The sequence below is a fragment of the Fundulus heteroclitus genome, unplaced genomic scaffold (assembly GCF_011125445.2).
Source record: "Fundulus heteroclitus isolate FHET01 unplaced genomic scaffold, MU-UCD_Fhet_4.1 scaffold_974, whole genome shotgun sequence".
NCBI classification, from domain to species: Eukaryota; Metazoa; Chordata; class Actinopteri; order Cyprinodontiformes; family Fundulidae; genus Fundulus; species Fundulus heteroclitus.
In genome coordinates, this window is record NW_023397444.1 from 1 (window position 1) to 12085 (window position 12085).

A 12085-nucleotide genomic window follows, 5' to 3' on the forward strand; every position below is an offset into this window, starting at 1 on the left:
GCCCTGGTATTTGGGGTCCCTATCTGCCCCAGGGCCGAGAAAAGCCGTGCTGTGCCGTCAACCTAATAACCGGTCCAAAACAACTAACAGATGGAAGGTCTTTGAGAGATAGGCTCTTCCAGGTTTGTAGCACCTTACCACAGGAAGCTGCATAGCAAATTTGGGCCAGATTAAACCAAACGTCTCAGAGTTATGAGGTGTCAAAGTTTCATTTTTTGTCATTTTTTCTGCCCCTGTCCTGCCAAGACGAAACGCTCCAGCGACACCAAACTCACAGAATCCACTCACTGTCACCCCCTGAATGACATTTGTGAAAATCAGCCCTCTGGGATGAGCCTGACCAAAGATCCAAACCCTAGCTCAAGGATTTGGAGGCTTCATGGAGCCTCCACCAGGCCCAAGAGAAACCAGTAAAGATTCTACTTAACTTGGAGCTATCAAACCGCACGGTTTCCTAGGGTGTGAGTAGAGCAGGCCTGGTAATTTGGGGTCCCTATCTGCCCCAGGGGCCGAGAGAAAGCAGTGCTGTGCCTGTGCCGTCAAACCTAATAACCGGTCCAAAAAACAACTAACAGATGGAAGGTCTTTGAGAGATAGGCTCTTCCAGGTTTGTAGCACCTTACCACAGGAAGCTGCATAGCAAATTTGGGCCAGATTAAACCAAACGTCTCAGAGTTATGAGGTGTCAAAGTTTCATTTTTGCTCATTTTTTCCACCCCTTCCTGCCCTGTCATGCCAAGACGAAACGCTCCAGCGACACCAAACTCACATAATCCACTCACTGTCACCCCCTGAATGACATTTGTGAAAATCAGCCCTCTGGGATGAGCCTGACCAAAGATCCCAACCCTAGCTCAAGGATTTAGGCTTCATGGAGCCCCACCAGGCCCAAGAGAAACCAGTAAAGATTCTACTTAACTTAGGAGATATCAAACCGCACGGTTTCTAGGGTGTGAGTAGAGCAGGCCCTGGTAATTTGGGGTCCCTATCTGCCCCAGGGGCCGAGAGAAAGCCGTGCTGTGCCTGTGCCGTCAAACCTAATAACCGGTCCAAAAACAACTAACAGATGGAAGGTCTTTGAGAGATAGGCTCTTCCAGGTTTGTAGCACCTTACCACAGGAAGCTGCCATAGCAAATTTGGGCCAGATTAAACCAAAGGTCTCAGAGTTATGAGGTGTCAAAGTTTCATTTTTGCTCATTTTTCCACCCCTTCCTGCCCCTGTCATGCCAAGACGAAACGCTCCAGCGACACCAAACTCACAGAATCCACTCACTGTCACCCCCCTGAATGACATTTGTGAAAATCAGCCCTCTGGGATGAGCCTGACCAAAGATCCCAACCCTAGCTCAAGGATTTAGGCTTCATGGAGCCCCACCAGGCCCAAAGAGAAACCAGTAAAGATTCTACTTAACTTAGAGATATCAAACCGCACGGTTTCTAGGGTGTGAGTAGAGCAGGCCCTGGTAATTTGGGGTCCCTATCTGCCCCAGGGGCCGAGAGAAAGCCGTGCTGTTGCCTGTGCCGTCAAACCTAATAACCGGTCCAAAAACAACTAACAGATGGAAGGTCTTTGAGAGATAGGCTCTTCCAGGTTTGTAGCACCTTACCACAGGAAGCTGCATAGCAAATTTGGGCCAGATTAAACCAAACGTCTCAGAGTTATGAGGTGTCAAAGTTTCATTTTTGCTCATTTTTCCACCCCTTCCTGCCCCTGTCATGCCAAGACGAAACGCTCCAGCGACACCAAACTCACAGAATCCACTCACTGTCACCCCCCTGAATGACATTTGTGAAAATCAGCCCTCTGGGATGAGCCTGACCAAAGGATCCCAACCCTAGCTCAAGGATTTAGGCTTCATGGAGCCCCACCAGGCCCAAAGAGAAACCAGTAAAGATTCTACTTAACTTGGAGCTATCAAACCGCACGGTTTCTAGGGTGTGAGTAGAGCAGGCCCTGGTAATTTGGGGTCCCTATCTGCCCCAGGGGCCGAGAGAAAGCCGTGCTGTGCCTGTGCCGTCAAACCTAATAACCGGTCCAAAAACAACTAACAGATGGAAGGTCTTTGAGAGATAAGCTCTTCCAGGTTTGTAGCACCTTACCACAGGAAGCTGCATAGCAAATTTGGGCCAGATTAAACCAAACGTCTCAGAGTTATGAGGTGTCAAAGTTTCATTTTTGCTCATTTTTCCACCCCTTCCTGCCCCTGTCATGCCAAGACGAAACGCTCCAGCGACACCAAACTCACAGAATCCACTCACTGTCACCCCCTGAATGACATTTGTGAAAATCAGCCCTCTGGGATGAGCCTGACCAAAGATCCCAACCCTAGCTCAAGGATTTAGGCTTCATGGAGCCCCACCAGGCCCAAAGAGAAACCAGTAAAGATTCTACTTAACTTAGAGATATAAAACCGCACGGTTTCTAGGGTGTGAGTAGAGCAGGCCCTGGTAATTTGGGGTCCATATCTGCCCCAGGGGCCGAGAGAAAGCCGTGCTGTGCCTGTGCCGTCAAACCTAATAACCGGTCCAAAAACAACTAACAGATGGAAGGTCTTTGAGAGATAGGCTCTTCCAGGTTTGTAGCACCTTACCACAGGAAGCTGCATAGCAAATTTGGGCCAGATTAAACCAAACGTCTCAGAGTTATGAGGTGTCAAAGTTTCATTTTTGCTCATTTTTCCACCCCTTCCTGCCCCTGTCATGCCAAGACGAAACGCTCCAGCGACACCAAACTCACAGAATCCACTCACTGTCACCCCCTGAATGACATTTGTGAAAATCAGCCCTCTGGGATGAGCCTGACCAAAGATCCCAACCCTAGCTCAAGGATTTAGGCTTCATGGAGCCCCACCAGGCCCAAAGAGAAACCAGTAAAGATTCTACTTAACTTAGAGATATAAAACCGCACGGTTTCTAGGGTGTGAGTAGAGCAGGCCCTGGTAATTTGGGGTCCCTATCTGCCCCAGGGGCCGAGAGAAAGCCGTGCTGTGCCGTCAAACCTAATAACCGGTCCAAAAAACAACTAACAGATGGAAGGTCTTTGAGAGATAGGCTCTTCCAGGTTTGTAGCACCTTACCACAGGAAGCTGCATAGTAAATTTGGGCCAGATTAAACCAAACGTCTCAGAGTTATGAGGTGTCAAAGTTTCATTTTTGCTCATTTTTCCACCCCTTCCTGCCCCTGTCATGCCAAGACGAAATGCTCCAGCGACACCAAACTCACAGAATCCATTCACTGTCACCCCCTGAATGACATTTGTGAAAATCAGCCCTCTGGGATGAGCCTGACCAAAGATCCCAACCCTAGCTCAAGGATTTAGGCTTCATGGAGCCCCACCAGGCCCAAAGAGAAACCAGTAAAGATTCTACTTAACTTGGAGCTATCAAACCGCACGGTTTCTAGGGTGTGAGTAGAGCAGGCCCTGGTAATTTGGGGGCCCTATCTGCCCCAGGGGCCGAGAGAAAGCCGTGCTGTGCCTGTGCCGTCAAACCTAATAACCGGTCCAAAAACAACTAACAGATGGAAGGTCTTTGAGAGATAGGCTCTTCCAGGTTTGTAGCACCTTACCACAGGAAGCTGCATAGCAAATTTGGGCCAGATTAAACCAAACGTCTCAGAGTTATGAGGTGTCAAAGTTTCATTTTTGCTCATTTTTCCACCCCTTCCTGCCCCTGTCATGCCAAGACGAAACGCTCCAGCGACACCAAACTCACAGAATCCACTCACTGTCACCCCCTGAATGACATTTGTGAAAATCAGCCCTCTGGGATGAGCCTGACCAAAGATCCCAACCCTAGCTCAAGGATTTAGGCTTCATGGAGCCCCACCAGGCCCAAAGAGAAACCAGTAAAGATTCTACTTAACTTGGAGCTATCAAACCGCACGGTTTCTAGGGTGTGAGTAGAGCAGGCCCTGGTAATTTGGGGTCCCTATCTGCCCCAGGGGCCGAGAGAAAGCCGTGCTGTGCCTGTGCCGTCAAACCTAATAACCGGTCCAAAAACAACTAACAGATGGAAGGTCTTTGAGAGATAGGCTCTTCCAGGTTTGTAGCACCTTACCACAGGAAGCTGCATAGCAAATTTGGGCCAGATTAAACCAAACGTCTCAGAGTTATGAGGTGTCAAAGTTTCATTTTTGCTCATTTTTCCACCCCTTCCTGCCCCTGTCATGCCAAGACGAAACTGCTCCAGCGACACCAAACTCACAGAATCCACTTCACTGTCACCCCCTGAATGACATTTGTGAAAATCAGCCCTCTGGGATGAGCCTGACCAAAGATCCCAACCCTAGCTCAAGGATTTAGGCTTCATGGAGCCCCACCAGGCCCAAAGAGAAACCAGTAAAGATTCTACTTAACTTGGAGCTATCAAACCGCACGGTTTCTAGGGTGTGAGTAGAGCAGGCCCTGGTAATTTGGGGTCCCTATCTGCCCCAGGGGCCGAGAGAAAGCCGTGCTGTGCCTGTGCCGTCAAACCTAATAACCGGTCCAAAAACAACTAACAGATGGAAGGTCTTTGAGAGATAGGCTCTTCCAGGTTTGTAGCACCTTACCACAGGAAGCTGCATAGCAAATTTGGGCCAGATTAAACCAAACGTCTCAGAGTTATGAGGTGTCAAAGTTTCATTTTTGCTCATTTTTCCACCCCTTCCTGCCCCTGTCATGCCAAGACGAAACGCTCCAGCGACACCAAACTCACAGAATCCACTCACTGTCACCCCCTGAATGACATTTGTGAAAATCAGCCCTCTGGGATGAGCCTGACCAAAGATCCCAACCCTAGCTCAAGGATTTAGGCTTCATGGAGCCCCACCAGGCCCAAAGAGAAACCAGTAAAGATTCTACTTAACTTAGGAGCTATCAAACCGCACGGTTTCTAGGGTGTGAGTAGAGCAGGCCCTGGTAATTTGGGGTCCCTATCTGCCCCAGGGGCCGAGAGAAAGCCGTGCTGTGCCTGTGCCGTCAAACCTAATAACCGGTCCAAAAACAACTAACAGATGGAAGGTCTTTGAGAGATAAGCTCTTCCAGGTTTGTAGCACCTTACCACAGGAAGCTGCATAGCAAATTTGGGCCAGATTAAACCAAACGTCTCAGAGTTATGAGGTGTCAAAGTTTCATTTTTGCTCATTTTTCCACCCCTTCCTGCCCCTGTCATGCCAAGACGAAACGCTCCAGCGACACCAAACTCACAGAATCCACTCACTGTCACCCCCTGAATGACATTTGTGAAAATCAGCCCTCTGGGATGAGCCTGACCAAAGATCCCAACCCTAGCTCAAGGATTTAGGCTTCATGGAGCCCCACCAGGCCCAAAGAGAAACCAGTAAAGATTCTACTTAACTTAGAGATATCAAACCGCACGGTTTCTAGGGTGTGAGTAGAGCAGGCCCTGGTAATTTGGGGTCCCTATCTGCCCCAGGGGCCGAGAGAAAGCCGTGCTATGCCTGTGCCGTCAAACCTAATAACCGGTCCAAAAACAACTAACAGATGGAAGGTCTTTGAGAGATAGGCTCTTCCAGGTTTGTAGCACCTTACCACAGGAAGCTGCATAGCAAATTTGGGCCAGATTAAACCAAACGTCTCAGAGTTATGAGGTGTCAAAGTTTCATTTTTGCTCATTTTTCCACCCCTTCCTGCCCCTGTCATGCCAAGACGAAACGCTCCAGCGACACCAAACTCACAGAATCCACTCACTGTCACCCCCTGAATGACATTTGTGAAAATCAGCCCTCTGGGATGAGCCTGACCAAAGATCCCAACCCTAGCTCAAGGATTTAGGCTTCATGGAGCCCCACCAGGCCCAAAGAGAAACCAGTAAAGATTCTACTTAACTTAGAGATATCAAACCACATGGTTTCTAGGGTGTGAGTAGAGCAGGCCCTGGTAATTTGGGGTCCCTATCTGCCCCAGGGGCCGAGAGAAAGCCGTGCTGTGCCTGTGCCGTCAAACCTAATAACCGGTCCAAAAACAACTAACAGATGGAAGGTCTTTGAGAGATAAGGCTCTTCCAGGTTTGTAGCACCTTACCACAGGAAGCTGCATAGCAAATTTGGGCCAGATTAAACCAAACGTCTCAGAGTTATGAGGTGTCAAAGTTTCATTTTTGCTCATTTTTCCACCCCTTCCTGCCCCTGTCATGCCAAGACGAAACGCTCCAGCGACACCAAACTCACAGAATCCACTCACTGTCACCCCCTGAATGACATTTGTGAAAATCAGCCCTCTGGGATGAGCCTGACCAAAGATCCCAACCCTAGCTCAAGGATTTAGGCTTCATGGAGCCCCACCAGGCCCAAAGAGAAACCAGTAAAGATTCTACTTAACTTAGAGATATCAAACCGCACGGTTTCTAGGGTGTGAGTAGAGCAGGCCCTGGTAATTTGGGGGTCCCTATCTGCCCCAGGGGCCGAGAGAAAGCCGTGCTGTGCCTGTGCCGTCAAACCTAATAACCGGTCCAAAAACAACTAACAGATGGAAGGTCTTTGAGAGATAGGCTCTTCCAGGTTTGTAGCACCTTACCACAGGAAGCTGCATAGCAAATTTGGGCCAGATTAAACCAAACGTCTCAGAGTTATGAGGTGTCAAAGTTTCATTTTTGCTCATTTTTCCACCCCTTCCTGCCCCTGTCATGCCAAGACGAAACGCTCCAGCGACACCAAACTCACAGAATCCACTCACTGTCACCCCCTGAATGACATTTGTGAAAATCAGCCCTCTGGGATGAGCCTGACCAAAGATCCCAACCCTAGCTCAAGGATTTAGGCTTCATGGAGCCCCACCAGGCCCAAAGAGAAACCAGTAAAGATTCTACTTAACTTAGAGATATCAAACCACATGGTTTCTAGGGTGTGAGTAGAGCAGGCCCTGGTAATTTGGGGTCCCTATCTGCCCCAGGGGCCGAGAGAAAGCCGTGCTGTGCCGTCAAACCTAATAACCGGTCCAAAAACAACTAACAGATGGAAGGTCTTTGAGAGATAGGCTCTTCCAGGTTTGTAGCACCTTACCACAGGAAGCTGCATAGCAAATTTGGGCCAGATTAAACCAAACGTCTCAGAGTTATGAGGTGTCAAAGTTTCATTTTTGCTCATTTTTCCACCCCTTCCTGCCCCTGTCATGCCAAGACGAAACGCTCCAGCGACACCAAACTCACAGAATCCACTCACTGTCACCCCCTGAATGACATTTGTGAAAATCAGCCCTCTGGGATGAGCCTGACCAAAGATCCCAACCCTAGCTCAAGGATTTAGGCTTCATGGAGCCCCACCAGGCCCAAAGAGAAACCAGTAAAGATTCTACTTAACTTAGAGATATCAAACCACATGGTTTCTAGGGTGTGAGTAGAGCAGGCCCTGGTAATTTGGGGTCCCTATCTGCCCCAGGGGCCGAGAGAAAGCCGTGCTGTGCCGTCAAACCTAATAACCGGTCCAAAAACAACTAACAGATGGAAGGTCTTTGAGAGATAGGCTCTTCCAGGTTTGTAGCACCTTACCACAGGAAGCTGCATAGCAAATTTGGGCCAGATTAAACCAAACGTCTCAGAGTTATGAGGTGTCAAAGTTTCATTTTTAGCTCATTTTTCCACCCCTTCCTGCCCCTGTCATGCCAAGACGAAACGCTCCAGCGACACCAAACTCACAGAATCCACTCACTGTCACCCCCTGAATGACATTTGTGAAAATCAGCCCTCTGGGATGAGCCTGACCAAAGATCCCAACCCTAGCTCAAGGATTTAGGCTTCATGGAGCCCCACCAGGCCCAAAGAGAAACCAGTAAAGATTCTACTTAACTTAGAGATATCAAACCGCACGGTTTCTAGGGTGTGAGTAGAGCAGGCCCTGGTAATTTGGGGTCCCTATCTGCCCCAGGGGCCGAGAGAAAGCCGTGCTGCTGTGCCGTCAAACCTAATAACCGGTCCAAAAACAACTAACAGATGGAAGGTCTTTGAGAGATAGGCTCTTCCAGGTTTGTAGCACCTTACCACAGGAAGCTGCATAGCAAATTTGGGCCAGATTAAACCAAACGTCTCAGAGTTATGAGGTGTCAAAGTTTCATTTTTGCTCATTTTTCCACCCCTTCCTGCCCCTGTCATGCCAAGACGAAACGCTCCAGCGACACCAAACTCACAGAATCCACTCACTGTCACCCCCTGAATGACATTTGTGAAAATCAGCCCTCTGGGATGAGCCTGACCAAAGATCCCAACCCTAGCTCAAGGATTTAGGCTTCATGGAGCCCCACCAGGCCCAAAGAGAAACCAGTAAAGATTCTACTTAACTTAGAGATATCAAACCACATGGTTTCTAGGGTGTGAGTAGAGCAGGCCCTGGTAATTTGGGGTCCCTATCTGCCCCAGGGGCCGAGAGAAAGCCGTGCTGTGCCGTCAAACCTAATAACCGGTCCAAAAACAACTAACAGATGGAAGGTCTTTGAGAGATAGGCTCTTCCAGGTTTGTAGCACCTTACCACAGGAAGCTGCATAGCAAATTTGGGCCAGATTAAACCAAACGTCTCAGAGTTATGAGGTGTCAAAGTTTCATTTTTGCTCATTTTTCCACCCCTTCCTGCCCCTGTCATGCCAAGACGAAATGCTCCAGCGACACCAAACTCACAGAATCCACTCACTGTCACCCCCTGAATGACATTTGTGAAAATCAGCCCTCTGGGATGAGCCTGACCAAAGATCCCAACCCTAGCTCAAGGATTTAGGCTTCATGGAGCCCCACCAGGCCCAAAGAGAAACCAGTAAAGATTCTACTTAACTTAGAGATATCAAACCGCACGGTTTCTAGGGTGTGAGTAGAGCAGGCCCTGGTAATTTGGGGTCCCTATCTGCCCCAGGGGCCGAGAGAAAGCCGTGCTGTGCCGTCAAACCTAATAACCGGTCCAAAAACAACTAACAGATGGAAGGTCTTTGAGAGATAGGCTCTTCCAGGTTTGTAGCACCTTACCACAGGAAGCTGCATAGCAAATTTGGGCCAGATTAAACCAAACGTCTCAGAGTTATGAGGTGTCAAAGTTTCATTTTTGCTCATTTTTCCACCCCTTCCTGCCCCTGTCATGCCAAGACGAAACGCTCCAGCGACACCAAACTCACAGAATCCACTCACTGTCACCCCCTGAATGACATTTGTGAAAATCAGCCCTCTGGGATGAGCCTGACCAAAGATCCCAACCCTAGCTCAAGGATTTAGGCTTCATGGAGCCCCACCAGGCCCAAAGAGAAACCAGTAAAGATTCTACTTAACTTAGAGATATCAAACCACATGGTTTCTAGGGTGTGAGTAGAGCAGGCCCTGGTAATTTGGGGTCCCTATCTGCCCCAGGGGCCGAGAGAAAGCCGTGCTGTGCCGTCAAACCTAATAACCGGTCCAAAAACAACTAACAGATGGAAGGTCTTTGAGAGATAGGCTCTTCCAGGTTTGTAGCACCTTACCACAGGAAGCTGCATAGCAAATTTGGGCCAGATTAAACCAAACGTCTCAGAGTTATGAGGTGTCAAAGTTTCATTTTTGCTCATTTTTCCACCCCTTCCTGCCCCTGTCATGCCAAGACGAAATGCTCCAGCGACACCAAACTCACAGAATCCACTCACTGTCACCCCCTGAATGACATTTGTGAAAATCAGCCCTCTGGGATGAGCCTGACCAAAGATCCCAACCCTAGCTCAAGGATTTAGGCTTCATGGAGCCCCACCAGGCCCAAAGAGAAACCAGTAAAGATTCTACTTAACTTAGAGATATCAAACCGCACGGTTTCTAGGGTGTGAGTAGAGCAGGCCCTGGTAATTTGGGGTCCCTATCTGCCCCAGGGGCCGAGAGAAAGCCGTGCTGTGCCGTCAAACCTAATAACCGGTCCAAAAACAACTAACAGATGGAAGGTCTTTGAGAGATAGGCTCTTCCAGGTTTGTAGCACCTTACCACAGGAAGCTGCATAGCAAATTTGGGCCAGATTAAACCAAACGTCTCAGAGTTATGAGGTGTCAAAGTTTCATTTTTGCTCATTTTTCCACCCCTTCCTGCCCCTGTCATGCCAAGACGAAACGCTCCAGCGACACCAAACTCACAGAATCCACTCACTGTCACCCCCTGAATGACATTTGTGAAAATCAGCCCTCTGGGATGAGCCTGACCAAAGATCCCAACCCTAGCTCAAGGATTTAGGCTTCATGGAGCCCCACCAGGCCCAAAGAGAAACCAGTAAAGATTCTACTTAACTTGGAGCTATCAAACCGCACGGTTTCTAGGGTGTGAGTAGAGCAGGCCCTGGTAATTTGGGGTCCCTATCTGCCCCAGGGGCCGAGAGAAAGCCGTGCTGTGCCGTCAAACCTAATAACCGGTCCAAAAACAACTAACAGATGGAAGGTCTTTGAGAGATAGGCTCTTCCAGGTTTGTAGCACCTTACCACAGGAAGCTGCATAGCAAATTTGGGCCAAATTAAACCAAACGTCTCAGAGTTATGAGTGTCATGTTTGCTTTTAAATGTTTGGCCCACATGCAGAATACACTCGGTGAGACAGATCAGACTTCACGGGTTTTATTTACAAGGAACAACGGGGAGGACGAGAGCTAATCTGCCACAGCAGACGCTGGGGCACACGAACGGGGACCAGGGAACCGGAACACACTACGGAGGAGAACAAACGGTTAGTCCACGGAAGAGAGCCGGCGGAAATCTGCTAGGAGCGTAAGCTTACCACGAAGCGCTGGGAACCTGACCGGGGAGGGGGCAGTGCGGTCTCAGCCTAGCACACGGTGGAGGAGACGGGTGTCCGTGGGAAGCTGGGGCAGGAGTGGGTCCGAGCAGCACCGGGGGAATCCAAGGGATCTGAACAGCGGGAGGAACCAGAAGATCGTCAGAGGAGTACCTTGGGTCCGGGGAAGCCGACTCAGAAGGTAACCAGTGGAGCACGAGAGGGATCACGGGAGAGCTCGCAGGAGCACGAGAGGAGACGTCAGCGCTCAGGGAGTGAACCTAGGAGACACAGAGGACTGTCTTAGTCAGCGGAAAAGGTAAGTAGGCGAAAAGCCGTGGCCGATTGTTCATACCACAACGGTAACACTCTGGCATCCTCCCGCTGTTCGAGCGCAGTTCTTATAGCGGGGCCCAGTGCTGCTCAACTGCCCGCAGGTGTGCGTGCTCCGCCCAACAGTCAACCCCGAACACCTGTGGAAGAAGCAGAGACGGCAGAGCCGGCAGCGTGCTGCCCGGCCCTGCCGGCTGAGTCCTGACACCACCCCCCCCTCAAGGGTCGCCTCCTGGCGACCACGAGGAGGACGTGGAGGGTCGAGAAGCAAGGAAGGAGCTAATGAGAGACAGGTCGGGGATGGCGGAACCAGGGAGCCAGGACCGATCCTCGGGACCGCGACCAACCCAGTCCACGAGGTATTGGAAACCTCTACCACGTGGACGGGAGGCCACGATCCGTTGGATCTGACGTCCGTGGTGGTCCTGGGTGGGTGGAGGGGGTTCGGCCGGAGGGCACAAGGGACTAGAGACGACAGGCTTGATCTGAGAAACGTGGAATGTGGGATGGACTCGGGAGTGAGATGGGAGGCGGAGACGGACGGTGGTGGGACTGACGATGGAGATGATCTCATAGGGGCCGGTGAAACGTGGGGACAACTTTCGGGAGGCAGCTCTAGAGGGGATGTCTCTGGTGGACAGCCAGACTTTCTGACCGGGATGGTAGGTGGGGGCTGGGACTCGCTTCCGGTCAGCAAATCGGCGGTTCTGTTCTGCTGTGTGTTTGAGGGCTTGGATGGTCTGGGTCCAATAGTGTCTGCAGCGGGTGATGTGGTCATTGACAGAGGGGACGGCGATGGGTTTATTGTCCTCGGGAAGTAACGGGGGCTGATAGCCAAGGGAGACCTCGAAGGGGGACAAGCCTGTGGCTGTGGAGATGTGGGAATTGTGGGCGTATTCAACCCAGGGGAGAAATTTGCTCCAATCTGTGGGGTTCTGAGAGGTGAGGCAGCGGAGGGCGGTCTCCAGCTCCTGGTTCAACCGTTCTGTCTGACCGTTGGTCTGCGGGTGATAGCCGGAAGTGAGGGTGTACCGGGCCCCAAGGGCCACGGCAAACTCC

At 50.4% G+C, this 12085-nt stretch overlaps 1 long non-coding RNA gene across 1 annotated transcript; it reads right to left on the reverse strand.

Moving 5' to 3' along the window:
* Positions 1-10523: 10523 nt before the first annotated feature.
* LOC118562551 lies at positions 10524-10816 on the reverse strand. Its single transcript, XR_004930660.1, has 2 exons — positions 10697-10816; positions 10524-10626 (listed from the first exon to the last, which is right to left on the reverse strand). It is a non-coding gene; the product is annotated as an uncharacterized LOC118562551 (long non-coding RNA).
* Between the last annotated feature and the right edge of the window lie 1269 nt (positions 10817-12085).